Here is a 27,595-nt window from a genome sequence, read left to right as displayed (position 1 = left end):
TTGGAGACACAGTGCTTAAGGGGAAATGTAATTTCTCCCCTCCCCCCTCCCCCATTATAAGCTGCTTCACTTTCAAACCTGGAGAGGTGCACGAAGAAAAAGGAAGAACACACCCATCCACCAAATTAAACCTCAAAAAGCAGGCAGGATGTTGCCAAAACACAAGGCATCTAAAGCATCAAAATAAAAGCACGAAACTCCAGTTGAAGTGCAACGAAACCCAGTGATCTTCAAAAAGGTGCAGATGAGAGAGAGAATCCTTTGGAGATGCAGTGCTTAAGGTGAAAGGTAGCTTCTCCCAGTCCTTATTTGCACCCTGAGAAAGACACCCTCTCATACACATAACTGGGGGACGAGGCCTTGGGGGAGCCCTCAGTTGCAAGCTGGGTTGGCGTGCATTTGTCTTGCAAACTGGAGAGGTTGCCCAAAGGGAGTGCAAGCTCAGCTGGGGTGCCAGGAGGAAGAAGAGGAGGAAGAAGAAGTAGCAGGAGGAAGAAGGAGCAGGATCAAGAAGAGAAGGAGGCAGAATAAGAGATAACAGAAGAAGCAGGAGGAGGGAGAGAAGGAAGGACATGGAGCTCAGAGGTTACAAACCAGCTGCAAGTGCAGTTGGTGGTGGACTTTGCATTGAGCAAGACGGCTTCTGCCCTGCCACTCTCCCACCCCTGCCCAGACTCCTGCAGACTCCTGCAGACTTGCATTAGAAAGATTAGAAAGATTCTAAAACTGCAATATTTTATAATTATATGCAGCAAATTTGAATACTGATTTCATATACAATACAAAGTAACATAGTGTGGAGATGTCCTTCTTTTAACGATTTGTTTTTAAAAATAATATAATAATTGTGCCAGTCTAGAGCTTGAATTTCAGCAGGCAGTTACCTCTGGAATGACCCAGATCAGAGGACTTCTTTTCTGGGATTTGGATGAAGCTCCTAAATTGAATCTGGTGGTTTCTGTGCACTCCACTTACATGAAGAAAATGAGAGATACATTGCTAATAAGTACCACTGAATGTTCATAATAATGCTTTCTTTTATGAAAATAGTATTGGTTAAGGGGAATAATAATAATGCACTCTTTAATATACTTAGGATGTTCAGAAACATTGATTTGTTATATCATGTTTGACAAATTGATCTTTGATTTCCAAAATTGGGTGCTGCTAGAATGGAGTGGTGAAATAAAAGAATTTTTAACTGATGAAACATAATGATATCAGTGTATTTCCAATATACTCAATTATGCTAATTGGTGCCCTAGAACAGGGCTTTTCAACCTTTTCACTCATTGTACCACTTTTAGGATATGGCAATATCCAAGTACCACCAGTCGCCTAGCAAGGTGTCAAAAACTTGGTGACAAAAAAAAGGAAAAAAGTGAAGTACAGGTAGTCCTCGACTTACAACAGTCTGCTTAATGACTGTTCGAAGTTACAATGGCACTGAAAAAAGTGACCCCCAAGCCACAGCCGAGCAAGACATCTGCCTGCCCACCCAGTGGCGCTCTTCTTCCTGTTCGAGGTTTTCATTGTTGTGAGCATTTCTGTTGGGGATTGGCAGTGGAGGTGGGGTGGGGATGTTTGGTTTTTATTCCACCCATCTGCTGGGTTGGTTGCAGCAGGTTTTGGTCACTTCATATGAGCCTGGGACACTGTGACCATCATAAACATGAATCAGTTGCCAAGCATCTGAATGTAAATCACAAGACCCTGGAGATGCTGCAACATTCCAGCTGATCAGCACTTCTTCTGGGCTCAGCAGAAGTGCCAGGATCAGTGCCGAGCTCCAGCTGTAGCCTGGCGTTGATCCTGGTGTTTCCACTGAGCCCTGACAGCCCCAAAGAAGCGCCGATCAGCCAGAGCCTGGTGCTGATCCTGGTGCTTCTGCTGAGCCCTGACAGTCCTGCAGTTCCAGCCATCTCTTGCTCAAGCTTGTGCGGTGCTGCCACCGGTTCAGCTCATTCCCCTCCCCCGCTACCACTTTTCTAGGATGGTTACGTACCACCTTCCAGGTGCCAATGTAGCACAGGTGGTACCCGTACCACTGGTTGAAAAGCTCTGCCCTAGAAGAAAACAATACAGCTGTTTAGTAAATTAGTAAAGATATTTTCCTTTTCAGTAGAATAAATTTCAGAATATTCCTGCCAGAAGGAAATCTGTTGTACGCACATTTTTTTAAGGACAAGATTATACTTCATATTTGACACCAAAAATTAATTATGTTTCTTTTAGGTATTGAATACATTTTATGTTCTTGGTTACTCTGAGCATCTATATTCAGTATGTTTGAAGAACTGTCTTTTATCTATCTGTGTAATTTTCAAAACCATTAGCATAAAAATTGGAGCAACATAAGATGGAAATTATAACCAGAATTTGCTCTTTAATTTTGTTCATTATTATTGAAATAGAATTTATGTTGCTTTTCAGCATAGGCTCTCAGACAAGCTAGGATATTATGAAATGGTTTGGTTTGCATTTCAGAACAAAGCAGCTCCCATACTTTCTGTTCTGACTAAAAAAAAAAAAGTTCTTGTTGTAACAACAAGAAGCAATCAGTACCCAGAACAAGCTTGTTCTCTTGTTTCTCTTTATAGGCCACAAGGATACTATGCCTGTTCATGCTGATTGCTACTAACTAGTCTTCTAGCAAAAAAAAATAAATTATTTTATTTAAAAATTAGGCATTGTTCACCTGCTGATATGGCAGCCACTTAAAGGGCAGTGGAACTTTGATTGGTTAAGGTAGATTGATAAATGATATATTGGGATAGGTGGAATTTGACCAGGTGCTGTTTCCATCCATCTCTGTTTCACAATCCACTGTTAAGATGACAATGCAGGATCAGAATCAGGCTGAATGGTTCATCATTCATTTGCCTGATGTAGCCATTCATTTGCATGATGGCACATATCAAATTTGGACTCAGATGTATGCAGGGCCCCCAACCTGTGGGGTTAGTGAGTGCGTGCACATGTGCATGTACTTTCCACACTCACACTATTGCTGCTGTGCAAATGCTAGCGGCCTCATTTGTACATGCGCACAGGTGCTAGCAGCCCGTTTGTGCACAGATACCAGCGCCTCCACCAGCACCGCTATGGGTATACGTGGCCCGCTTGCGCATGTGCACAGGTGCATGTGCATGCACACAAATGTGTACATTTTCCTGCTCCTCCCTTTCCCTCTGGGCTGCCAGCCCAGAAAAGTTGGGGAGCTCTGCTTTATTATAAGCATCTGGCTTCTTTTGAGCACAGGTACCTGGTTGCTAGCTGATAACACAGATTACTTACTGCTGCCAGAGCTGATAAAAACCCTTGGATGATGTCTTAGTAAATCCTTACATTACTCCCAAAATTGAAGGGAACTTCTTATCTTTGACTTTATTATTTGTGCATTAAATTGATAGCAGGCAGCCTAGAATTGGTTTTTAAGCTCGTGCCTGAATTACCCCTATACTTTGTGCACCTATTTTGGCAGAAGCTTTTAATAGATTTTTGCCTTTATTAAGGCAGAAGAAATAAGACATGATTTTGCCAAAAAGATGAAGACCTGGACTCAGGTATCTCATAAAAGTGTGCTTTTAGTCACTGCTTAAATCTACTGAATGCTTGCTTATATAGTTATCACATATACTGTATTTAACTTATGTGACATCAGTTTGTTTTGATTGTGTCACAAAACAATATTGTCTTGCCCTTTAGAGGAGAGTAGTTCAAAGAAAAGCAATCAGAACAATAAAATATTATTGCAGTTATCTTTGGGGTTATATTGCTTTCCTGTAGCTCATTTGTATTCTGCTCAGTAATGCTCAAAAGTCTTGTGTATTATCTTACTCAGGCAGAATATTTTCTTAGATAATTGTTGTTTGTACCCATCCCTGGGAGAAGACTGAGTTGTATTCTGCTAATATTCAATGACTATATGTAGTAAATCTAAAATGAGGCAGTTGTGAGCACCATGGAACAAGTAGGATAGAACAATATTGTATGCAAACCAAAGCTAGAAAATTCCAAAGTATGTATAAATCTCCCATATTTAACTTTATGAACCTTTGTAAAACAGGTCCACTAAATAGGTCTAACTTTTCCCTACACATACAAAATTAAGGAGTTTAGAAAGATACTGACTCTATACATATTATTGCCCTCTTTGTGTTAAAATGTTATTGAATCCTTCAAGTTCCAATGAATCATACACATTGCTCCTATTGACTTTGAAGATTAATGTTAGTGCTATATTTACTCAGTGGTTAAAATAAACCAATTGCTACAGGAAATTGGACACAGGGACATTAAATCTAATTTTTAAGTGCCTGAAGCAGTTTCACTATCAGAAAAAAAATTATAAAAAAATTCTGGAGGCCAAATTAAGAGACAAAAGAACTAAATAATATAGAATGCTGGTATATATTCTATTTCTTTTATTTTATCCTAATTTAAATGTCTTCATTTAGAGCTATGCTTTTTTATTTGTCAGTTTAGCAGACAGATATTATGACTTATGCAGTGCCAGGCAGTTAGAATGCAAGAGTTATAGTCTGCAAGCAAATAAGCTCAGAGACCCCCAAGGACTCCACAGTTCAACCCTGAGCTTCAAATAGCCTCTTCTATTAGAATTATTGGAATGTTGCTGTAGCTGAATAGTGAGCTTTATTCATAGGATTCTTTAGATAGGGGAAAGCAATAATGTCACATGTATCATGTGAGCAGTTATGTATATGCATGACAATTATGTCACGATAGAAAATGAAAAAAGTGTGTATTGGTGGCATTTGCATGATGTCGTTTTAATGCACCAAATATTATATTGATCTGATTGTCATTTCTATTAAATGCATAGTATATTGTATTTGGTTTGGTAGTTTATAACATTGCACAAACTGATTTTATTCCATATATCCTTAAATCTTCATTTATTCCATATAATAGCTATTGATCATTTTACCTGAATTCTGCTTACCTAAATGAAAGGTTAAGATTAACATTTTGTACAATCAGAATATATCTGTCAAAATGAATTCATGTTATCCAGTGGTGGGATTCAGCCAGTTCGCACCAGTTCGGCAGAACCGGTAGCTATTTTTTTGTTGCCCAGGCCCAGAATGGACTTCTGGAACCAGCATCCACACAAAGAACCAGTTGTTCACATATTTGAATCCCACCACTGATGTTATCCAAAATGTTAGAGCTGAAAATCTAGGCATGTGACTATGGTTTAAAAGAAGTCCTGGATTTATGTGTGCATGTATTTCTAATCAATACTTACTGACATTTAAACATAAAAGAAATAAAATATTTATAGGACTGGGGGCAGTGGGAATTTAACTGTTATGCTCTATTGAAATTTATTTTACCCAAATCAATCACAGGTCAGGGAAAAAAAAGTATACATAGCTTGTCAAAGCAGGCCTATCATAGGGATGTTGGATCCTTGTGAAGGATTCCAAAATGAACAAGATTTTTGGATTCAGAGTCAATAGGCAAAAGAAATATAGGTACTCCTTGACTTACAACCACAATTGATCCCAAATTTTCTGTTGATAAGTGAAACATTTGTTAAGTGAGTTTTTGCCCCATTTTGAGACCTATCTTGCCACAGTTATTAAGGAAATCACTGCAGTTATTAAGTTAATAATGCAATTAAGTGAATCTGGCTTGGGAATTTTGGTCATATGACTGTGGGGATGCTGCAACAGTCATAAGTGTAAAAAATGATCATAAGTCACTTTTTTCAATGATGTTGTAATTTTGAATGATCACTAAATGCACTGTTTTAAGTTGAGGACTACTTGTATTAAATACCACACCCAATTTAACACCTTTCCCCAACTACACTAATCATGGTAAAAACATGGCCCAGCAGCTGCCATTTCCTTAACACATTGCCTCATCCCATCCCCAATCTCAAAATCATTCTTAGCTGTTACAGTTTTTAAGCAATACTTATTCCTTGTCTTAATCATGGAGAAAATCAGCATGTAGGTGGTCATTAGGAATTGAAAGCAACCTGATGGCACATATTCAACCAATCAATATTAGTGTAAGCATATGTCAAGTCATTTCAGCTTAACATACTCCCCTAATAATTTAGTTGATGTTGCATCCCCAAGGATGAGGTTAGTTTGGTACCTCTTAGCCACTTTAAGCTGTGGCAGGCATGTTTCTTTCATCCACCCTAGGCATTAGTTCCAGGGCCATTCTGTTTGGGACAATGAAAAAATTCATATATTTCTATCTAGAATTTCCTTGTGTGCCCATCATGTCTTTAAATTGGTTTCTAGCTGAGGGGCCTGGATTAATTTGAATGCTATTTAACCAATGGTGTAGCAGAAGGGCCTCATGTTGAAATTAGAGAAGAATAGCAAAATTTTAATTCTTCCTGTGACCGTTAGTTCTTTGGGTTGTTTTTGAACATGGGCTTAGAGTTCTTGAACAGGGCTAAACCGAGGTCCAACAGAAGGTTGTTGTTTGAAATGTGGGTTTTAGGCAGCTGCATTTGATTCTCACTTCTTTAAATGGTGAATATGTTGGTCTAGTTATCTGTAATTGACAGATGAATGCTGGATTTTTTCCTACCAGCTGCTGAACTGGTTGGAAGAGAAAAAAACAAAAGAAGTGAAATAACACCCATACCCTGTAAATAAAGATATTATTTGCATGTTCTGTGGCAGAATAGGCATTGCTACTAGAAGCAGATAAACTGGTAAATATTAATTTTAATTTATTGAATTTTATTGTATGGCCATGATAATCTTCCCTCTAGTGCATTATGTATTCTCCAGCATGACCGATGGAGAATCCACTATAGATGGGTTATCCTTGTCTTCCTGCCCAGGGACTAAGTCAATCAACTTTTGCCATGCCTCCTTCCCTGGGCCAGGACCCCAGTCTTGACTTAGTCTTCGCCCTAATAAGACATGGTAAAATTTGCTCAGACTTTAGACAGAGACATATCAGGTATGGTTTTTCTGTCGTTTATTTCCCATCTATAGTGGATTTTTTCTCCAGTCGCTGTGTCTTCACAGCGCAGGCGGAATTCACCGGGTTTTCAGGGGATTTGAGGCTTCAACTGAAGCCTTGTATACAGCCACATGGAGGCTCACTGGTTTTTCCCTTTGATTGTCTCCCCTCACTTGGTTTCCTTCTTGGTCGATCGGTTGGGGAGTGCGTCGCTTGAGTGTTTGATTCTGGTGCTGCTGAAGCAGGCAGCATTTAAGTTGTTGCTTTTACCTTTCAAGTCTGATTGTTTACTCAGGGGGCCCAGAACTGTATTGTGTCTGATTACCAGACAAAGGCAGCAACGTTGCCATTTTGGGCTCTGCATGGCTGGGCTGCAGAAACAGGCAGCATTTAACTTGTTGTTTTTTCCCCTTTTCAAGTCTGATTGCTTACTCAGGGGCGAAAGCCAGCATTGTTCCCAGAACTGTGTGCGTGTCTGGTTACCAGGCAAGGCAGCTACAGGACTTAAATCCGGCTGCACTATATACTGAGGCCATAGATCTCAACGAGTCCGAGCAGTGACCATTCTTCAGAAACCGCGCATCACAACCAGCAATCAGGCCTTGACAACTACAGCAATATCACTGCCTATTTACATCTAAAAGGGGACTAATTATTGCATCTAGTATGGATTCAGCATAGCTGGCACCTTGGTTCAATTCAATCTATATGCTAATTTCTATTCAGCCTCTGGATGTTCAGGCCTGCAAGCAGAGGCAGCAGAGGCAAAGCCATCTTCTTGGAAGCAGGGTCTCACGACCATTCTGAATGTCAATGTGTGCTGGCTGTTACCCGCCACTAAGTGAAACACATGCAAAATGACTGTTACCATTGAATTGGCCTTGCCGTCACTAAGTGAACTACACGTGAACAGTCTGTTACCATTGAGTTGTTCTTACCCTCACTAAGTGAACTACATGTGCATTAGATCTTACCGTTGAGTTGGTTTGGCTGTCACTAAGTGAACTATATGTGACTTGACTGTTACCATCGAGTGGTCTTGCCGTCACCAATTGAACTAAATGTGACTTGATTGTTACCATTGAGTTGGTCTTACTGTCACTAAGTGAAACACATGTAAGTTTGGCTGTTACCATTGAGTTGGTCTTACCATCACTAAGTGAATGCCCAATGTGGTGTAGTGGTGATATAAAAAAGAAACAATTCCTTAAACATACTAACAATATAGGTAGCATGTTTAGATTTCAGGTTTGTGGGTTACCCATAAGGGCTTAACATAACTGATCAGGAATATAAATTCTGATGTTTAGGAGCAAACCTGAACATCAGGTTATATACCTTTTTGAGAGAAAACAGAAATGTGTATATATGTAACTATCAGAGTTAGCTGACCACATCTTAAAAGAAAAAAAGAGAGAAAGATGAAAAAGAATCTATTGATATGGATTTATAAAGGAACTAGACAACAAGTGAGCTATTGGGTCATCCTTTCAGAGATGTTTCCTTACCTAAATAGAGAAATGGCTACAAGTGGGCAAAAAAACCCAACAGATTAGGGAGCAACTTCCAATTTCTTGCCAGCTTCCTCATTGATGTGGTTTGTGGGAAGCTGGCAGGGAGCTTCCTCCTCCTCCATTTGGAACTGCCTGCCACTATGCTAAGGAGAAGGAAAACAAAGAGAGCCACTTATTGTGAGGAAAACCATCTTTCCTCTCCATCCTGGTATGTTCCCAAGGGTCCCTTCCAGAAAAGAAGGAAGGTTCATCTGTTGACTGCCAGCACTTGCCCCAGACAGTTCTATTTCACATATAGGCATCCAAATTTCATCCTTCCCTTACTGTCCACTGTTCTTAAGAGATTTCAAATTTCAGCCTTTGTTCCAAAGCAGCCAATCACTGTGCATCTCTCAGGCCGTTCCACCAGCTGGTTGGGTGCACGGGTCAGAAGAAGGTTGGGAAGAGGACAAGAATATGACCATCCCATCTTTCCTTGTACCATACAAACCTATATGTTTCTGGGAAGTGTAGTAGGAAGGCATGTTGGAGATGAAGTTATCACAACTTTCCAAAATTTTATTCCCACAAGACTCAAGGGTCCCAACATTCTGCAACTTAGTCCATTTGAGTTACCTCGATTCAGTAATTGTTGCCTTATATCTTCTAATTTCGCCCAATTGAAGGTGACAAATAAACAGGCTTAAGAGTTTTAGTAGTGTTTAGAGTAATACTTTCAAAAATAACTCCAGAGGACTGACAGAGATAGGAAATTTAGTAGTGAAAGTGAAAATGATCATCCTCAGAGATTATTTAAAGATCACAGGAAAGATTTCTCTCCCTGCCCCCTCCCTTTTCATCTATCCCTTCCTCTGTCTTAACTAATCAATGAACCAATCAACCAATCATTTCCTGATAAGTGTCTATAGGTTTCATTACTGAAAGTCAAATAATATTAGGAGAACAAATGAAACATGCTGAGGCTTTTCAGAAATGATGCTCACAAAACTTACATTGTAAGTCAGGTTAGCAAATGGACTACTCCTATTATATATAGTTTCAGTTTTAACCCTTAAGCTGGCCCTGAGTGAGGAGCTGATTTCCTAGCAGGATGGTGTTATGTGTTCCTGGCTACTTTCCTTCGTGACCAGAGGCAAGCTCGCCTGACCAATAACCAGCCAAGACACAGTGAAGGCCTTTTGTTTCGTTTATTGCAATAAGCGGGGAGAGAAGCTATCAAAGCTTGGTTCTCTCCAAAGTTTTAACCCAAAATATCTCCTTCTTTTATTCATCCCTATCACCGGCCGCTACAGCCCTCCTCTTTCCCCATTGGCTGAGGTAGTATGAGGTTACACTCTTTCCGTCCGCCTATACACATTTCCTGATAACATACTAAATCATATTCACATATACAATAAGAATAAGAAAAAATAGACATTTAAATGGTTATTTAAAACTCAGTATATTTATGTCCCCATTTTAAACAATAAGTTCTTTTCCTGCTTTTCAATTCAATGTGCCTCTCTTCTTATCTTATTCAGCTTATTTTCCTTATTCTCCATTCAACTTTCCTGGCTAGCCATTTCCTTTATACTTTTATAGCTTCTCTTCTTCCTTTCTCAGACCCAACTATTTTTGCCTTATCTTACTTCCTTAATGTCTTCCTGACTCTCACCATCTGTATTTTTCTTATTCAATTAGTTTCCATTGTCTCTGAAGATTTATCATATTGATGTATATTTATCAATCCCCCCTGTATTTCTGTATACTCTGATGAATCTTCATTTTTGGCTATATTAGATAACATAAATTGAATCTGTACATCTTCTCCCGAGATGTTTTTTGCTACTGACCCCAATGTTTTGATGCAAAATGAAATACAGCAGGGTAAACATTGGAGACAGACACAACACATAATACCTATCACAACTATAAACACTAGTCTTATAAATATTTGTTTTAACCATTCAAAATTGGGAAGCCAATTTGTTAACCAACTCCAATCACCCCACATATTTTCATACTTTTGTTCAGGAGCTTTGGCCACATTCCTGATTCCTTTTGCAATGTCCATCACTGCTTCATGATTGTCAGCTACCTTTAAATCCCACAAACAAATTTTTACCTTTATTTCCCAGGCTGTTCTGGTGTGTTTGTTGTCTTCAGTAATATTAGAAGTAGAATCCATCCTTCATGATTATTACACAGTATTTCACACCCACAAATTAATCCACAATTAAAACAATAACAATAACAATAATCACTAGCTATTACAGAGGTAACACATCTACCACCTAATTCTTACAATGTACAATTCTACATTTTCAGTTTCTAATGGTATGACTTCGGACTTAGTTATTCATTTTATTTGTAACAAACAACTTTTACTTCTCTGATGAGTCACCACCAACATCTTTGTTCTTCGTCTGGGGTCACCTGAAATTCTAAAAGAGATATTCAAAATAGGTAGGGGTTCTGGTCCACTACCCATTCAAGTCCTTTTAAACGTGGCTTTCAGTCCTTGTTCTGGAATAACCGTCTACCCTCTTTCAGGTCCAGTCACCACCTTTGCTCATGTGTAGTGAGTCCAACCCTTCTCAGCCCTCCAGACAGCAGATTTAACATAAGGAACTTCCTTTCTTTGGTTGTAGAAGTTCCTCCTTCCATTTACGATTCAGCACCCACTGTCCCGGCTGGATCTTATGGACTGGAAATTCCAAAGGAGTTGTTTGCGCCACCAAGCCTTCCTGTCAAAGAGAAGACAGAGACCCCAGTACTTGTTCTACATTTAGCTATTTGTCTCCCTCCTTTGGGAGCCTTAACCCTTTATTAACCCTTTTACATATCAAACATCCCTCTGTAGCCCTTTGGGCTATCCCATAAATTCCAAGGGTAGCATAGAATTTCAAATACATTTCTACCTTTGCTTTAATTCCCCAATGACTCCCCTCATATAGTTTTTGGATCACCATTCTTGCAGTACCTTGTGATAACCACAGAATCCCCTTAAGACCATTTTTGTTGTTTGGTAATTATAAATCTACTATATCCTTAATCCTTTTACTATCTATTTTCCTTTCCCCTTCAACTATAATATATTCTAGATATTTTACCTCCTTTCATACCAATTGGGCTTTATTTGCTAGACACCCTCAATCCTTTCTTCTGCCAAAAAGTTGCTTTCCCATTTCTTTATAATTCCCAGAATAAGATCTTACAAAATTGGGAAGCTACATAAAAATGTATTTGCTTCCACATCTTAAAAGGGGAGGAAAGAAAAGAAAGAAAGAAAAAAACCATTTGTCCTGTATCAGATAGACTACACTTGTCCATGGAAGCTCTATCAAAAATTGTCACATTTTTCTTTCTCCTCCCCCTTTCACCCTGATTAGATACCATGTTACAAAAATATAACTCAATAAACTTATTGTAAATAACACATTCAGGATTTTAAAAGGTAAAGCACATAGGCTCACCAATTAGCATTGGGCCAACATTTCTGGAATGCCTTTTGTCTCAGGCAAATAACATTCAAATCACTCTTGTGGAAGCACATCAAAGAACACCAGGATAGCTAAGAAGACAAAAGATTGTCTCCCCCTTCCCCCACTCATTAAACCAGACAGAGTAAAAATTTATACAAAATTTTTGCTTGAAACAGCCATCAGGAGGAAAATTGCCATAACATTTACATAAGTGGCTTGCCAATACCTCCTTCCTAGGGCTAAAAATAAACCAGCCCCAAAACACTCAGCCAACCCTCATGGCTAAAGCAGGATTTGAACTCAAAGCAGGATTTGAACTCAAATCCAGCCTTGCAGCCTGTGGCTATAACCCTGAAACCAAATTGGTTTTCTATAAAGATTTCCCTCCCCCTCCTTGGCTCCAAGGAAAAGGAAAACAAATTAGACACACACAGTATGCAGCAATTAATCATCTTTTCTGCAGTAGCAAGGAGTCCCAAAGACACATATTTATCAGATGTTAAATAAAACATCATAAGATTGTTCCTTTGACAAGAATACCCTCAAATGCATTATTAAGGATTAATCCAAACTATAATGCAAAGGAAAATCACTGAAGCATGCCACACATACAAAAACAGAATATCAGAGTTGGATGGGACATTAGAGGTCCTCTAGTCCAACCCCTTACTGAAACAGGAAACTCTATCCATTTCAGACCCTATCAATTTCTAACCTCCTCCCAAAAACCTCCAATAATGAAGCATCCACAATTTCCAGAGACAATTATCCCACTGATTAATTATCCTTACAGTCAGGAAATTTTACCCAATTTCTGTTCTTTAAAAAAAAACACATACACACAAACAAACATGCAGACAGAAACTGCCCCCCCCTTTCTTCTTCTTCTTCTTCTTCTTCTTCTTCTTCTTCTTCTTCTTCTTCTTCTTCTTCTTCTTCTTCTTCTTCTTCTTCTTCTTCTTCTTCTTCTTCTTCTTCTTCTTCTTCTTCTTCTTCTTCTTCTTCTTCTTCTTCTTTAAAAGGATTGCTCAAAAATTTCACCCCCCCTTCAATAGCCCTTCCACCATGGGTTTTAAACCCATTCTTCCTTCCAATGTAATGTTATACTGTATCTGGTGAATTACTTAACCAGGGTTCTTTAAAGTCACCTTTAAAGGATCCATGAGTACCCCTCTTCTATTGCCCTCTTGGGCCCATATAAGAGGGTCCACTTTTCCTTGAGCTTCCTCACTCAAGGTCATAATATTTACAATTATTTCTCTTTCATTCCCCATAATAACACCCCCCAATTTACCAATTAAGTACCTCCTGGCCAAATTACAGCTCCATTTAACCAATACAAAGTTCAGGTCCTTTTACTACTGTCTGGACCATAGCAGATTTAAATATTGTTGTTTCTACTACATGTCCATAATTCCCTGATCCTTAATCTTCCCTTTTCCAATTTGCATTCCTGGAGGTAAAAGTTCAGAGTAAATCTGGTGGTCCAGAATCCACCAAGTACACCCTTTCCTCCTCCAGGGATCCAACCTTTAAGGTTTATCAGGGGTTCCTAAAAAGCTGAACCAGAAAACAGATTAGTCCCCTGACACCCCTAATCCTCAAAATTCACCAAATGTGCTAGTTCTTCCCCCTCCTTCCTCTTAAGGGACCGTACTCATTTTCCCAGTGTCCTTCCTCCTTACAAAAGGCACATTTATTTATTTATTTAAGGACTGGGGAAAATTTTTCTCCTAGAGATTTATATCCCCTGGTGCCAACTGGCTGTCCTCACCCCCAGCCTGGCTTTCCTAATTACTCTTCCTCTTTGCTGGCCTGTTTGCAATAACTGAGCCATGATTTTTATCTTATCCTATGTTTATCTCTCTCCTCTTCTCACTTCGCATATACTTTCTGAGCCTCTTTTACCGCTAATAAATCTTCTATTGTTTTAGTTTTCCATCTGTCTGATTTCTGCATTTGTACCCTAATACCTTCCCATGCTTTCCATTGGTCCTAAAAAAATTTCTAACCTGTTTTCCTACTTCAATAGGATCCTCTATTAGTTTAGGCAATTCTTTCCTAGATTGCCTGATTTCAAAAGCTGTTAGGGGGGACAATTCCCCCCCCCTTTGGAGAGAGGTTTTCTCCTCTCTTGTTACCTTCCAAACTATAGGAACCTCAAGAAATACATAGCTTTCTACTTAACTCTTTCACACAAAATAGCAGATCAGAGTTCTCGCCTTTCATCCTGGCCAGGCATAAAACTTCACACAGCTCCTTTCTTTCTCTCTCTCTCTCTCTTTCCCTCTCTTCCATCTAATTATTTCCATTCTTTTAACACCTTCCATTGTCTTTCTAATTACTAAGAAGTACCCTTCTTCACCCTTTCTTGCTTTTACACCAGACACAAAAAATTCCAAATGCTTCACCCCAGGCAAAACAATCATTCTTATTTTCAAGGAACTTTTTCAAAGCCAATGAGCTCCATCTCCCAAATTTTCCTTTTGGAATAAGACCTTGTTGTTTTGTATATTACTGTTAGAGGGTCTCTCCCTCCCCTCCCCCAGGTCTTTAGAAATGAGTCAATACAATCCCCAAACACAGAGATCATTAAACATCATTTCCAGATCTTTAAATCTCCACTTTTACTCTTTTAGGGCACTTGTAGCTTGTTCTCCAGGCAGTGGGGAAATGCAAGGAGCGTTTCTGATAGACTTTAACTACTGCCTATCCATTCCCCATCGCTCTAAGCCAAGCTGAGAAGCCCAATTTAATTTGTTGGCTGGCCAAACATGTACTTAGGCCAAATATATACTGTAATGTATCATCCTTCCTTTGTTCAAATGCCTTGTTTAAAGCATTGACTTAAAACACTTCAACATTCTCCCTAAGGGATTCCCATCTCCTTAAGGGGGTTCATTCCAGAATGTAAATACCTTTCCTCTTTTTCCTTATTGGCCGGCACACTGGCCGGGGAGGCGTCCCTCCTCTTCAAACTCTTATTGCCCATTAACACCTCTCTGATATACAGATACCCCTCTGGTATCTTACCTGTCAGGCTGAGTTGAAGTCCTTCCTTAGGTCGGCCGACTTTCCCTTAGGTTTTCACTGGGTCCTGGCTTTCCATCTCGGGATCTCCAATTCCTCCTTGTTTGAGCAGGGGCAATCCGACCTTTAGGGCTGGGAAAAACTTACCCAGGTGCGCGCTCCCCTTTCGAATATCCCCAGCTGCCAAAGATGGATCCCGGAGGAGCCCCCAAGGCTGTTATGTGCTCCTGGCTACTTTCCTTCGTGACCAGAGGCAAGCTCGCCTGACCAATAACCAGCCAAGACACAGTGAAGGCCTTTTGTTTCGTTTATTGCAATAAGCGGGGAGAGAAGCTATCAAAGCTTGGTTCTCTCCAAAGTTTTAACCCAAAATATCTCCTTCTTTTATTCATCCCTATCAACGGCCGCTACAGCCCTCCTCTTTCCCCATTGGCTGAGGTAGTATGAGGTTACACTCTTTCCGTCCGCCTATACACATTTCCTGATAACATACTAAATCATATTCACATATACAATAAGAATAAGAAAAAATAGACATTTAAATGGTTATTTTAAACTCAGTATATTTATGTCCCCATTTTAAACAATAAGTTCTTTTCCTGCTTTTCAATTCAATGTGCCTCTCTTCTTATCTTATTCAGCTTATTTTCCTTATTCTCCATTCAACCTTCCTGGCTAGCCATTTCCTTTATATTTTTATAGCTTCTCTTCTTCCTTTTTCAGACCCAACTATTTTTGCCTTATCTTACTTCCTTAATCTCTTCCTGACTCTCACCATCTGTATTTTTCTTATTCAATTAGTTTCCATTGTCTCTGAAGATTTATCATATTGATGTATATTTATCAATGGCTTCAGGTTTAACTCAATCCAAAACCCTGTTGCGAAGCCCCAACCAGAAATGCAGGGTCAAAAAAGGACATTTTTTGTTGTTTTCTCTCGACTCCAGTAAGAAAACTATAAACTACTAGTTATAATCAGACAAAAACCCAAACAGCCTTTTTTTCCTATTTCCTCCAGGAAAACAATATAACCATACAAATATAAAGAAATAAACACTACTAAGCTATTGATTTCCTTGTGCCCTAAGAGACTTATTCAGAGTTGGTAGTTCAACGCACACAACAGCAGTCTCTTTAAATCTCTCTCTCTCTCTCTCTCTCTCTCTCTCTCTCTCTCTCTCTATATATATATATATATATATATATATATATATATATATATATATATATATATATCATCTGTTGGGTGGAGCACCCGGTCTACCAAATATAAAACAGTCTGCTCCACCCAACAGAAAAGATATATATCCTCCCTGATTTCTGCTGACTGGAGTAAGGAAGAACCTGTGGCTCAAAAGGTTAATATAGCTGCCTAACATGCAAGCTGCCCAGATTCAAATCTCAGAGGGGTATGACTAGCTGATGAGAGCTAAAGAGCTTGAAATAGCAATACTAGTCTCCCACTAACTCTTTGTCAGCCACAAAATTTTGAATATCTATATATCTATATCTATATTTATATCTATAACTATATGACTGTCTATTTATCTATCTATCTATCTATCTATCTATCTATCATCTATCTATCTAAATTATTATAGTGTATTATATAATTTTATATAATACATACCGTGTTTCCCCAAAAATAAGACCCAACTGGAAAATAAGCACTAGCATGACTTTTTAGGATGCTTGTAATATAAGCCCCACCCTCCAAATAAGCCACAATTAAGATTGTCAGCCAGATGGATCCATTTAGTACCGTATTTCTCCAAATATAAGCCCTAACTGAAAAATAAGCCCTAATGCGTCTTTTGGAGCAAAAATTAATATAAGACCTGCTCTTATTTTGGGGGAACATAGGTAATAAACATATAATAAAATTTGTTATAAAACTATTAAGGTGATTATATAACATTTTTAAAATTAAATATATATTTTAATCTATATAATAACAAAATACAGAAAGATGCAAATAGAAATAAACTGACTGTGGCAAAAGAAAGCAAAGTAAGTACCAATAATAATAATGCCTTGGTCGCAATCCCAAAACAAATGGTGTACCATTTAAACACCATCAGCATTGAGAAATTCGCCATCAGTAAATTGCAAAAAGTAGCTTTACTCAGAACAAGGATACTGACACCATTATACATAAACATCTGCCTATTACAGGTTATTGGGAAGGACTCGATTGGTGAATAAAAATGCCAAATCCAGTCAGACCATCTGCCTGACTCTGCAACAAACCTATCAAGGATGAAACTTTGGCAGCTACATGCCTTTGCATTTCAACTTGCCTTTAGAGAAAGGGGGAAGATGTAACTTTCGAGTGGGTTATATCAAGAAACAAATCTTCTACAATTCCACTGAAGACCGTGAGAGCCTGAAACCTTTTCAAGGACATCATAACAGGTATGGATTTGAAGCAGACAGTTCCCAAAACAAAGTGAACTTGTTTATATGGACTTCATAAGATGTTGGGGATTTGGCTGGGGAAATTATTAAGTCTATGATTTGGTGTTGGAACCTCAGAGTTAATTTTGCTTCAACATTACCATGCAGGGTATTCAATAAATAGTAAGATTTTCAGAAATTGAATGAACCTAGAGTTTTATTTGGATTCTCAACTTGGATGTTGACAGAACCATAATATATTAAATCAATGAGCTGAATGGCAGCATGTTATGGGCTTGTTTGTTTTAAGAATATAAATGCAAGTCCCTATAATTTTCATTATTGACAGTCTTTACAATATATCTCTTTGTTAAAATATTTTTGATGTATTAAATTTAATGCACCATTCAAACACAGATGAATATATAATAATAGCAGCAAAGGTACTAATAGCCACATTGATGGTCAGGAGAGTTAATGTGCTTATTTTTTTGTACAATTTCTATGATGTTTAGGAGTTTAGGTTACACCTTTTCAATGGAGTGTTATAGTTCAACACTTCTGTAATATTTTTTCCTCAAAGAAAATGCAGTTTACAGTCCTTAAGAAATTTGGAAATGTTTGTAGGATTTTCCATTATTGGTTAAATTTTCAACATTGCAACACATGTATTATGATATAAAACTGGACTTGTTTCTAGAATTGAAAATAAACTATATTGTATAAAAATGGTAAAAATGTTGAAAGAGGGAGAAAAATTAAGTCTTTAGAAATACCATTCTGATTTTAAGTTTGAACACTTGCCAGACTTATATAATAGAATCACTTTCTTTTATTGGTCACTGTTCTGCCCTCACTACATGTTAGCCTGTGTGTAGCTCGACATGCAACTAAACCCTCCTATCCTTTAATAAGTCAGACTGTAAATGCAAATCTTGATACTTTATTAAAAAACAGGGTAATGTAAAACAACAATGCTGTGTATAGGCTATAGATTTTATCTGTAAAAAAACATGTGTCATAGACTAAGCTGGATTCCTCTATTACCTCAGAATGTCACAAAATGGAGTCAGGCTTCTCAGGGTGTAAGGGTCCTTAGTAGGGTCAAAAATGCTACCAAACCAACATTCTAAACATTGAAAGGTTTGTCCCCAGCCAGTAGATGTGGCTTAACATATGCCAGAGAACAATAATAGCAATAAACTACACAAACTACATACACAAACTTTATGCTGGAGGCATGACAGCCACTCTCATAAGTTTTGGATTATTAGTAAGTATACCTAAAGGTTATTAGGTGGCTTGGCTGAACTCCAGTTGTTTATGATTTGGAATATGGGGGAGGGAGCACACAATATATCAATACTGATGAAAACAGCCTTGACTGCCAGGTTTAAATAGGCAAGGGGAACGGCCAAACATGAGCTCATAAGGACTAAGTTGTAATTTAATGGGGGGGCAGTCTGATTGCATACAAAACCATAGGCAAAACATCTGGCCAATGTAGATGAGTTTCCAAACAAAATTTGGTAATAAGTGTTTTAATTGTCCAATTAGCACGTTCCACTCTACCAGCCAATTGAGGGTGAAAAGCATAATGAAATCTCCACTTAATTCCTAATGCTTGGGCTAAAGTCTGATTGATTTGGTGTACAAATTCAGGGCCATTATCTGATGAAATCCTAGAAGGGCAACCAAATCTAGGAATAATTTCTTTAAGAAATATTCTGGCAACCTGTATAGCTTTCTTATATGCAGTTGGAAATGCCTCAATCCATCCTGAATAGGTAGCAATTATAACTAACAAGGCTACATATTTCTTACTTCTAGGCATATCAGTAAAATCAACGACATAGTCCATTGGAAAATAAGCAATTGGTTGTCTGCCAGGTGGTATTACTTGTCCTTGGCGTGCATTGGTTTGGGCACAAATGGAACATTGAGAATATACTTGTGCTGTTAGCGAAGAAGCAAAGGGAAGATAGAAAAATTGTTCAAGTTGCTGTAATAATGCAGTTTTTCCTAAAGGATGTTGCTTGTGTGCCTGGAAAATAAGTGGGCGGGTGAGCACCAAAGGGACAGCAATGCGTCCATCTGGCAGGGTGTACCAGCCTTTAACTAGTTCGGCTTGTACATCCTGTTGCAATTTTTGGCTTTCCTCTTTCGTATATGTAGGATCAAGTTGTTCTAAGTAAGTGTCTAAATACATGAACCTTGTGATGTCTGACTGTAGAGGGGGACCTTCTAATGCAGCTCTTTTGGCTTCTTTGTCTGCCTTCCTATTGCCCTGAGTAATAAGGCTTGAGTCTTTTTGATGTCCAGGACAATGGATGATTGCAACTTTAGATGGCAATTGTGCTGCCTTAATAAGTCTTTTAATTAAAGTTGCATATTGGATAATCTTGCCTGTGGAGTCCAAATATCCTCTTTCTTTGTAGATTGCTGCATGTGTGTGGATAGTCAAAAATGCATATTTACTGTCTGTATATACATTTAAAATCATTCCTGCAGCTATTTCTAATGCTCTAGTTAGGGCATTGTTGTTGTTGTTGTTAATTGTGACCGATCCATCACGACCCCATGGACAACGTTCCTCCAGGTCTTCCTGTCCTCTACCATCTTCTGGAGTCCATTTAAATTCACCCCTACTGCTTCAGTGACTCCATCCAGCCATCTCATTCTCTGTCGTCCCCTTCTTCTATTGCCCTCAATCTTTCCCAGCATTAGGCTCTTCTCCAGTGAATCCTTCCTTCTCATTAGGTGGCCAAAGTACTTGAGTTTCAACTTCAGGATCTGGCCTTCTAAAGAGCAGTCGGGGTTGATCTCTTCTAGGACTGACCGGTTTGAACGCCTTGCAGTCCAAGGGACTCGCAGGAGTCTTCTCCAGCACCATAGTTCAAAGGCCTCAATTCTTTTGCACTCAGCCTTTCTTATGGTCCAACTTTCACAGCCATACATTGCAACTGGGAAAACCATGGCCTGGACTATACGCACTTTTGTTGGCAGGGTGATGTCTCTGCTTTTTAGAATGCTGTCTAGATTTGCCATAGCTTTCCTCCCCAGGAGCAAGCGTCTTTTAATTTCTTGGCTGCAGTCCCCATCTGAGGTGATCTTGGAGCCCAGAAAAATAAAATCTGTCACTACCTCCACTTCTTCCCCATCGATTTGCCAGGAATTGGGAGGGCCGGATGCCATGATTTTGGTTTTCTTAATGTTGAGTTTCAAGCCAACTTTAGTTAGGGCATACAATTCTGCAAATTGTGCACTTGCTTGACTAGGTAATTCTGCTGACTCTACAGTTGCAGTTTGAGAAATTATTGCGTAACCAGAGTATCTAATTCCTTTATCCATAAAACAAGATCCATCAGTAAACCACTGAAAGTCTGTATTATACAAGGGTTGGTCTGTAAGGTCAGGTCTGCAAGAATATTGTAGTTCTATTATTTGCATGCAGTCATGTACAGACATAGTTGAATCAGGAATTGGCATTAAAGTTGCTGGATTGAGAGTTGAGCACTGTTGCAGTGTAACTTGTGTATTTTCTAATAAAAGAGCCTGTATCTTATGCATTCTTTGAATGCTGATCCATAAATGTCCCTTATTATCAATGATTGTCTGCAAGGCATGACTAGTATAAACGACGCTGAAAAGGTTAACTTGTTTGCCTCCTGCAGTAACATCATAACTGCTGCTAGAATTTTTAAACATTGTGGCCACCCCCACGAAGCCATGTGTAGCAGCTTTGACAGATAAGCAACCGGGCGATTCCAACTTCCCTGTTTTTGGGTAAGGACTCCTAAAGCTACATTTTGTCTCACATCAACATAAAGTGAAAACGGCTTAGATATATCAGGTAGTTCTAGGGCTGGAGCTGTGGTGAGAGCCTGTTGTAGGTGTTTCATCGCTTGGGTTTGTTCCTGTTGCCACAAAAGAGGTTCTTTTTCTGGTCCCCTTAAAACTTGGTACAATGGTTTAGCTGTGAGAGCGAAGTTAGGAATCCAAATTCTACAGAAGCCTGTAATTCCCAAAAAGGCTCTAACTTCCTGTTTTGTTTGGGGGATGGGAATCTGTAACACTGCTTGCTTTCTCTGGGGCCCAAAGTTCTTTGTCCTTGTGAAAGTTCATAGCCTAAATACATTACAGTCTTTTGAACTAATTGTGCTTTCTTTTTGGATGCTCTGTAACCACAGTCTTGTAACAATTGGAGCAGTCTGGATGTGTTTTCAAAGCAATCCTTCCTGTTTTGTCCAGTTACCAGAACATCATCAACATATTGAAGGCAACAATCCTCTTATCTAACTAATTTCAGATAAGCAAGATCTTGGGCTAGAGCTTGACCAAAGCACGTTGGTGAATTCTTAAAGCAGCGGTTCTCAACCTATGGGTTGCGACCCCACTTGGGGTCGATCGACATTTCACGGGGGTCGCCAAGCAAGGCTGTCTGCCATTTTTTCCCCTTTTCTGGTGGGTGCCTTACCTCCCTTGGGCTGGGCCAGCTGGTGGCCCAACTGGTGGTCGGCCTGCTCCATCTCTGCTGCTTGCCAGCTATGCCTCGGCCGGTGCAGGAAGCAGCACCACGCATGCGTGGCGCTCCCGGGCAGGGAAAGTCCTCGACTTATGACTGGTTGGGTAGTCCTCCACTTACGACCGGTTGGGGGTTGCGGCATTAAAAAGGTTGAGAACCACTGTCTTAAAGCCTTGTGGTAGCCTGGTCCAGGTATATTGAGTCTTAACCTGTGTTTTTGGATTAGCCCATTCAAATGCAAAGATTGGCTGACAACTCTCAGCTAAGGGTATTGTGAAAAATGCATCCTTTAAGTCTACAACTGAAAACCATTTAGCAGATGCAGGTATTGTGCTCAAAAGAATATATAGATTAGGAACAGTTGCGGGTAGGGTTAGGGTCAAATTATTAATGGGGTGTAGATCCTGTGCTGGTCTCCACTGTCCATCAGGCTTAAGAACAGGCAAAATTGCAGCATTCCAGGGTGACTGAATTTTTCTAATGATTTTTGCTATCAAATATTTTTGGATTAATTCTTGAATGGCAATTGCAGCCTCTGGAGTACAATATCGTTGAGGCACCCTAACAGGATATGCCTGTGGCTTTAGTTCCACCATAACGGGCGTGGCATATTTTGCAAATCCAGGGGGATTATCCTCTGCCCACAGGAGTGGGACATTAAATTGCTGCCAATTAGAATTTCCTGTTTCTTTCTCTGTCATTATCATCAAGCGCCATATTTCTTCCACTGGGTAGTGCACTTGCATTAATTGTTTTCCATGATCAAAAGATATGGTCGCTTTCAATTTGGTGAGTAAATCTCTGTCTAATAACGGAATGGGACATTCTGGAGTATATAGAAACTGATGTTTAATAATGCCTTGTCCCACTTGGCATGTTAGGGGTTCCAGGAGTGGTCTGATTTGAGTTTCTCCAGATACTCCCTGAATTTGAATGGTCTGCTTTGATTGCTTGCCAATAGATTTATTTAGGACAGATCTGGTGGCTCCTGTGTCAACTAACATCGGGACAACCTGTCCTCCCACCCGTATTTTAACAATGGGCTCTGGGGGTGGGGCTATAGAACCCTGTCCTCTTCAGTTTTCCCACTCCATGTCAGCTATGTTTTCTTCTCTTTCCTCTGTCTGATTGGGATAAACTGGATGCCGTCTTCCTTTGAAGCTTTTCCTGTTGCCTCTCTGGAAAGTCCCTTTAAACCCTGTTCCTCTTCCATACTGGTGAGATTGTCCCCTGGGTTGGCCATTCCTCTGGGGGCACTCCCTTTGCCAGTGTCCTTCCTGTCTACAGATGGCACATTGGTTGGGTCCGATTCACATTCCTCCCAATGCCACTGCTAACATTTCAACTTTCTTTTTCTTTTTCTGATCTGATTTACGTTCCTCCTCCTTGTCATGATTATGGAACACCTTTTGGGTGATTTCCATAATCTCTGCTATATTCTTCCCTAAGGCCCCTTCTGTCTGTTTCTTTATGTCCGGGGCACTCTGGGTAATAAATCTTTCAATTAGGAGTGGGCAATTTTGAACCAACTCCATATCAAGACCTGTATTTATTTTATAAGCTTCTATCAATTGGCTGAGAAAAGCAGTTGGGGACTCATTTTTTTCTTGCCAAACATTAGTTACGGCAGCATAATTAACTGGACGGATGGCTGCTTCCCTCAAAGCTTCTAAACACAACATCTGATAACTTCGCAACAAAGTCTGGTGTTGAACATTATAAGCATTCCAGTCTGGTCTCTGTTCCACAGCATCTGTATTTCTGTGTGTCTCATAATTAACTCCTCCCTCTGGATGCTGTCTGGCCAGCACTTTCAGTTTTCCTAATTTATATCTTTCTCTGCCTTCCACATCTAGTAAAGTAGAGATAAGTTGTTGTATATCGTCCCAGGAGGAATTATGGGTCTGGATAATGTTTGAGAATAAATCTATTATTTCTTGAGGTTTTTCTGAAAATGGTCCAAATTGCTGTCACCAATTAAGTAAATCAGTGGTGGTAAAGGGAACATATTGGAGCATTGAAATATTGGTGTTGTCTGGTCCAAGGACCAAAACTTCTCTTAGAGGGGCTATATTTTCTTCTGTTTTGATCCCTGTTTTACTTCTAGTTCGGTCAGAAACTGATGTTTTGCTTTCATCGTTATCCAAGTCCTTATCTTTCTCTTGAATGGTTCCATCTGTTTTTATTTTTCTTTCCTCACCAGCTACTGATTGAAATTGGACTTCATTTCTTTCAACTAGATGGGGTGGAGTTTGCTGATTTATTCTCCCTTCTTCTCTTCTAGGAACATGGGGGGGGGGGGAGTCTGGCAATTTCCTCCCTGGCTGAAAATCTTAGCTTTTTTGAGGTTTGGCTTTTTTGGCTTGTCAAATATATCTTAGCACATTCTATCTGACACTTTGCTAACCATCGAGGTCTTTCTGCAATATTGATCTGCCACTGGTTAATATAGGGGTATTGGTCCCAATGACCATTTCCAGTCACAATTTGATGAACTCGTTCAGGATTCGCCGATCTCTCTTTGGGCCAACCTATGCCGAAAGTGGTCCATTCAGATTCACATAATCTTTTTAACATGGCTGGATTTGGTTTTGGGTCTCCATAATCCCTAGAAAAACTCTTTTTGAAATTTTCTAACATGCACTGAAGTGGCATTTGGTCAACGCCCTTCTTTGACTGTTTCCCTCCCATTCCTTTCTCTAATACACTACCATCGACCTCAGGCACCAGACATTCCAATGGTCACTCTGCAGGAACTGCGATGGTTTAACCACCCACACAATCCTACCTATGAAGACTTAACAATGCCGCATTGTCTTCTAGGAGTTGATCAAACCCCTCTTCCGATCCAAAAAGGATCCGGTTTTCCCTTTTACAATACCTGCCTGCAGGAGTTCCAGACTCCTTTGTTGATTAAAGACCTGTCTGTCACCCTCAGCGGATCCTTGACTGGAGTGCTTCACTGATGGAAAAATTCCCTTTCCTCCCATCGAGGTCTCCCCGCAGACAAAAGCCGTGGAGCTGGCTTGGAGCAGTCATCTTTTAGGAGAGGGTCTCTCCACCAGGGCAATCCATCTGGAAGGTCAAATACCTCTTCCTAAAAGTCCTGGTGGAGAAATCTTGTGGAAAATGAAAGGACTTTTACGAATTCCAAAAGGTGTAACAGAGAGCTTTATTTACGCAAGGTTCAGAAGCCGGTTAACATCAGCAAATTCTGAACAAAGGGGCGGGTCCAAACTACAATTTTTATAGCTCTCCTTTTCTCAGGAACAAAGAAGCTCGCATGGAATCTACATTGTATATCATTCAGTTAGTTTCTCACAGGCATACAATGAAGAGAGTTTTGCTTCATACAATGTTTCTAAATATGCATTAGGTCAGTCGCATATTGTTAACACAGCTTTCTTCCAGGAATTATGCAGACACATCATTTTATTTGAATAATGATTTTTTTTTCATCATAAATATTACTAGTCTACTTTATTCTTCATTTTATTCTACTTTATTCTACTTTATTCCACTTTAGTATTACAATCTGTCTGCTAATAGCACTTTTAGGTCATTGTCTAACAATGTTTTATAATAGTTGAAAACTTTCAGCAAAGAGAATAATGTTTGTAGAATTTAGTATAATTTTAATATTCTAAAATTACTTTTTTGTTTCTTGAGTCTCTCTTCTCCTGGAACAAAGATGCTGAATTGAATTAAATTTTTTGAAAGTTCACTGATGTACAAAATGTAATTAAACACAGGGTGACATTTTTAAATTTTATGTGTTTGGCTGGATGATAAGAGCTGTCAAGCAAATCTTTTAACAGGTTTTGCTCTATTATTACAGAAAAGCACTGAGACAGCATGTTTTCTTACCAGGGAGTTGCCATGAATAATAAATATTCTGTTTCTTTTCTTCATTATCTATATTCCTTTCCTGCAAGGATATAGCTAACTAGTTAAATAGCATTTGTACTGTATTTTCTTTTTGCTATTTTGTGCTAAATATATCGCAAGGAAAAATATTATTATTATTATTATTATTTTATTGAAAATTTTTAAATATTTTTACAAAAAGCAAAAAACAAAAAAACAACCCTAACCCACCCACCCCAACCCTCCCTCTCCATCCCCCCCGACCTTCCCAGAGCTGAATATAGGCTTAATTAAAATTTTTAAGAATCTTAAAAAAATTGAAAAAGTATAAATCATAAATATATCTAAATACCTTACATAAACAACTTATAAAGTAATTAACAATAAAATATATGTAAGAAAAAAGCATAAGTATTAAAAAGAAAAACTTGAAAGAAAAAGAGATAATAAAAAAAAGAAAAGAGAAAGAAGAAAAGAGATATAAAAAAGTACAATCTATAAAATATTAAAGTTTATATACAAATTATTAAAAAGCTAAATGATATTTTTTATATCCAATTTATATTGTATAAAATTTATCCATTTTTCCCATACTGCAAAGAATTTCTCTTGCGATTGCTCCTTTAAGAAAGCCGAAATCTTTGCCATTTCCGCCAAATAAGAAACTTTTAAAAACCACTCTTGCAAGGTAGGCAAGGATTCCTTCTTCCAATATTGCCCTACTAACAGCCTAGCGGCTGTAATCAAATTTAACATCAATATAACTTCCTTAGCATCACAATCAGTAACAATACCTAACAAAAACAATTGTGGGGTAAATTTTACCCTCTTTCTAAAAATTCTTTGAATAAGACTTTTATATTTTTACACGACCACCAAATATGATAATAAGTAGCATCCAAACAACCACATCTCCAACATTTAGGCTGTAGGTCAGGATACATAAGAGACATTTTTTGTGGATCAAGGTGCCATCTATAAAACATTTTGTAAAAATTCTCCCTTAAGTTCTGGGCTTGTGTAAATTTAACATTCCTCACCCAGATAGTTTCTCAGGTATCCAGTAGAACTGGTTCACCAAAATTTTGTGCCCATTTAATCATACAATCTTTGATTAGTTCTGATTCTGAATCCAGTTCTACTAGAACCCCATAAATTCTCTTAATATGGGTTCGCCTTTGATCTTTTACTTGTTTAAAAAGATTTTCATCTTCTCTAAGCAAGCCCATATTACGATCCATCTTCCATCTATCCACTATTTGTCTATACTGAAACCATGAATAGGTAATATTTTCATGTACTAAATCTTCCAAAGATTTTAACTGCCAATTTTGACCATCCCATCTAAGTAGTTGTGTATAAGAAACCCTATCCATCTTAACTCCTCTCCTTATCCCCTCTATCGCATGCCAAGGTATAGCCCATAATGGTATTTAAAAATCACTTTTATAATATTTCCTCCAAACCCGAAGTAAAGAAATCCTTATAATATGAGATTTAAAAACCCGGTCCACTTTTTTATTAAAAATTAGATAGGCATGCCATCCAAAAAGTAAATCCCAACCCTCCAAATGGAGTATTTCTACATTTGTTAAATTAACCCAATCACTAATTAGTGTTAAAGCCACAGTATCATAATATAATTTCAGATTTGGTACCTTGAGTCCACCTCTCTCACGGAAGTCTTGCATAATTTTAAGCTTTACCCTTGGTTTTTTCCCTGCCCAAATAAATTTGTTAATACCTTTCTGCCATTCATTTAAATTAACCTCATTCTTTAAAATAGGTAACATTTGAAATAAAAAGAGAAATTTTGGCAGGACATTCATTTT

The 27,595-nt window shown here is 38.7% G+C and overlaps 1 protein-coding gene across 3 annotated transcripts in view; it reads left to right on the top strand.

Moving 5' to 3' along the window:
• The window catches only part of LOC120304292 (neuroligin-4, X-linked), a 516,091-nt gene that overhangs the window by 57,697 nt on the left and 430,799 nt on the right, over window positions 1–27,595 (top strand). For 2 of the 3 annotated variants that reach the window (XM_039334679.1, XM_039334681.1), the window contains exon 2: window positions 17,150–17,389. The exons of the other annotated variant lie outside the window; for it this stretch is intronic. The gene's annotated coding sequence lies outside the window, so the exon portion shown is untranslated. The remainder of the gene's footprint in view (window positions 1–17,149; window positions 17,390–27,595) is intronic. 3 annotated transcript variants of the gene reach the window in all.

Source organism: Crotalus tigris, unplaced genomic scaffold (genome assembly GCF_016545835.1).
Source record: "Crotalus tigris isolate CLP2741 ecotype Arizona unplaced genomic scaffold, ASM1654583v1 scf7180000017633.3093840, whole genome shotgun sequence".
In the NCBI taxonomy this organism is placed as follows: domain Eukaryota; kingdom Metazoa; phylum Chordata; class Lepidosauria; order Squamata; family Viperidae; genus Crotalus; species Crotalus tigris.
This window is presented reverse-complemented; position numbering and strand designations above follow the sequence as displayed.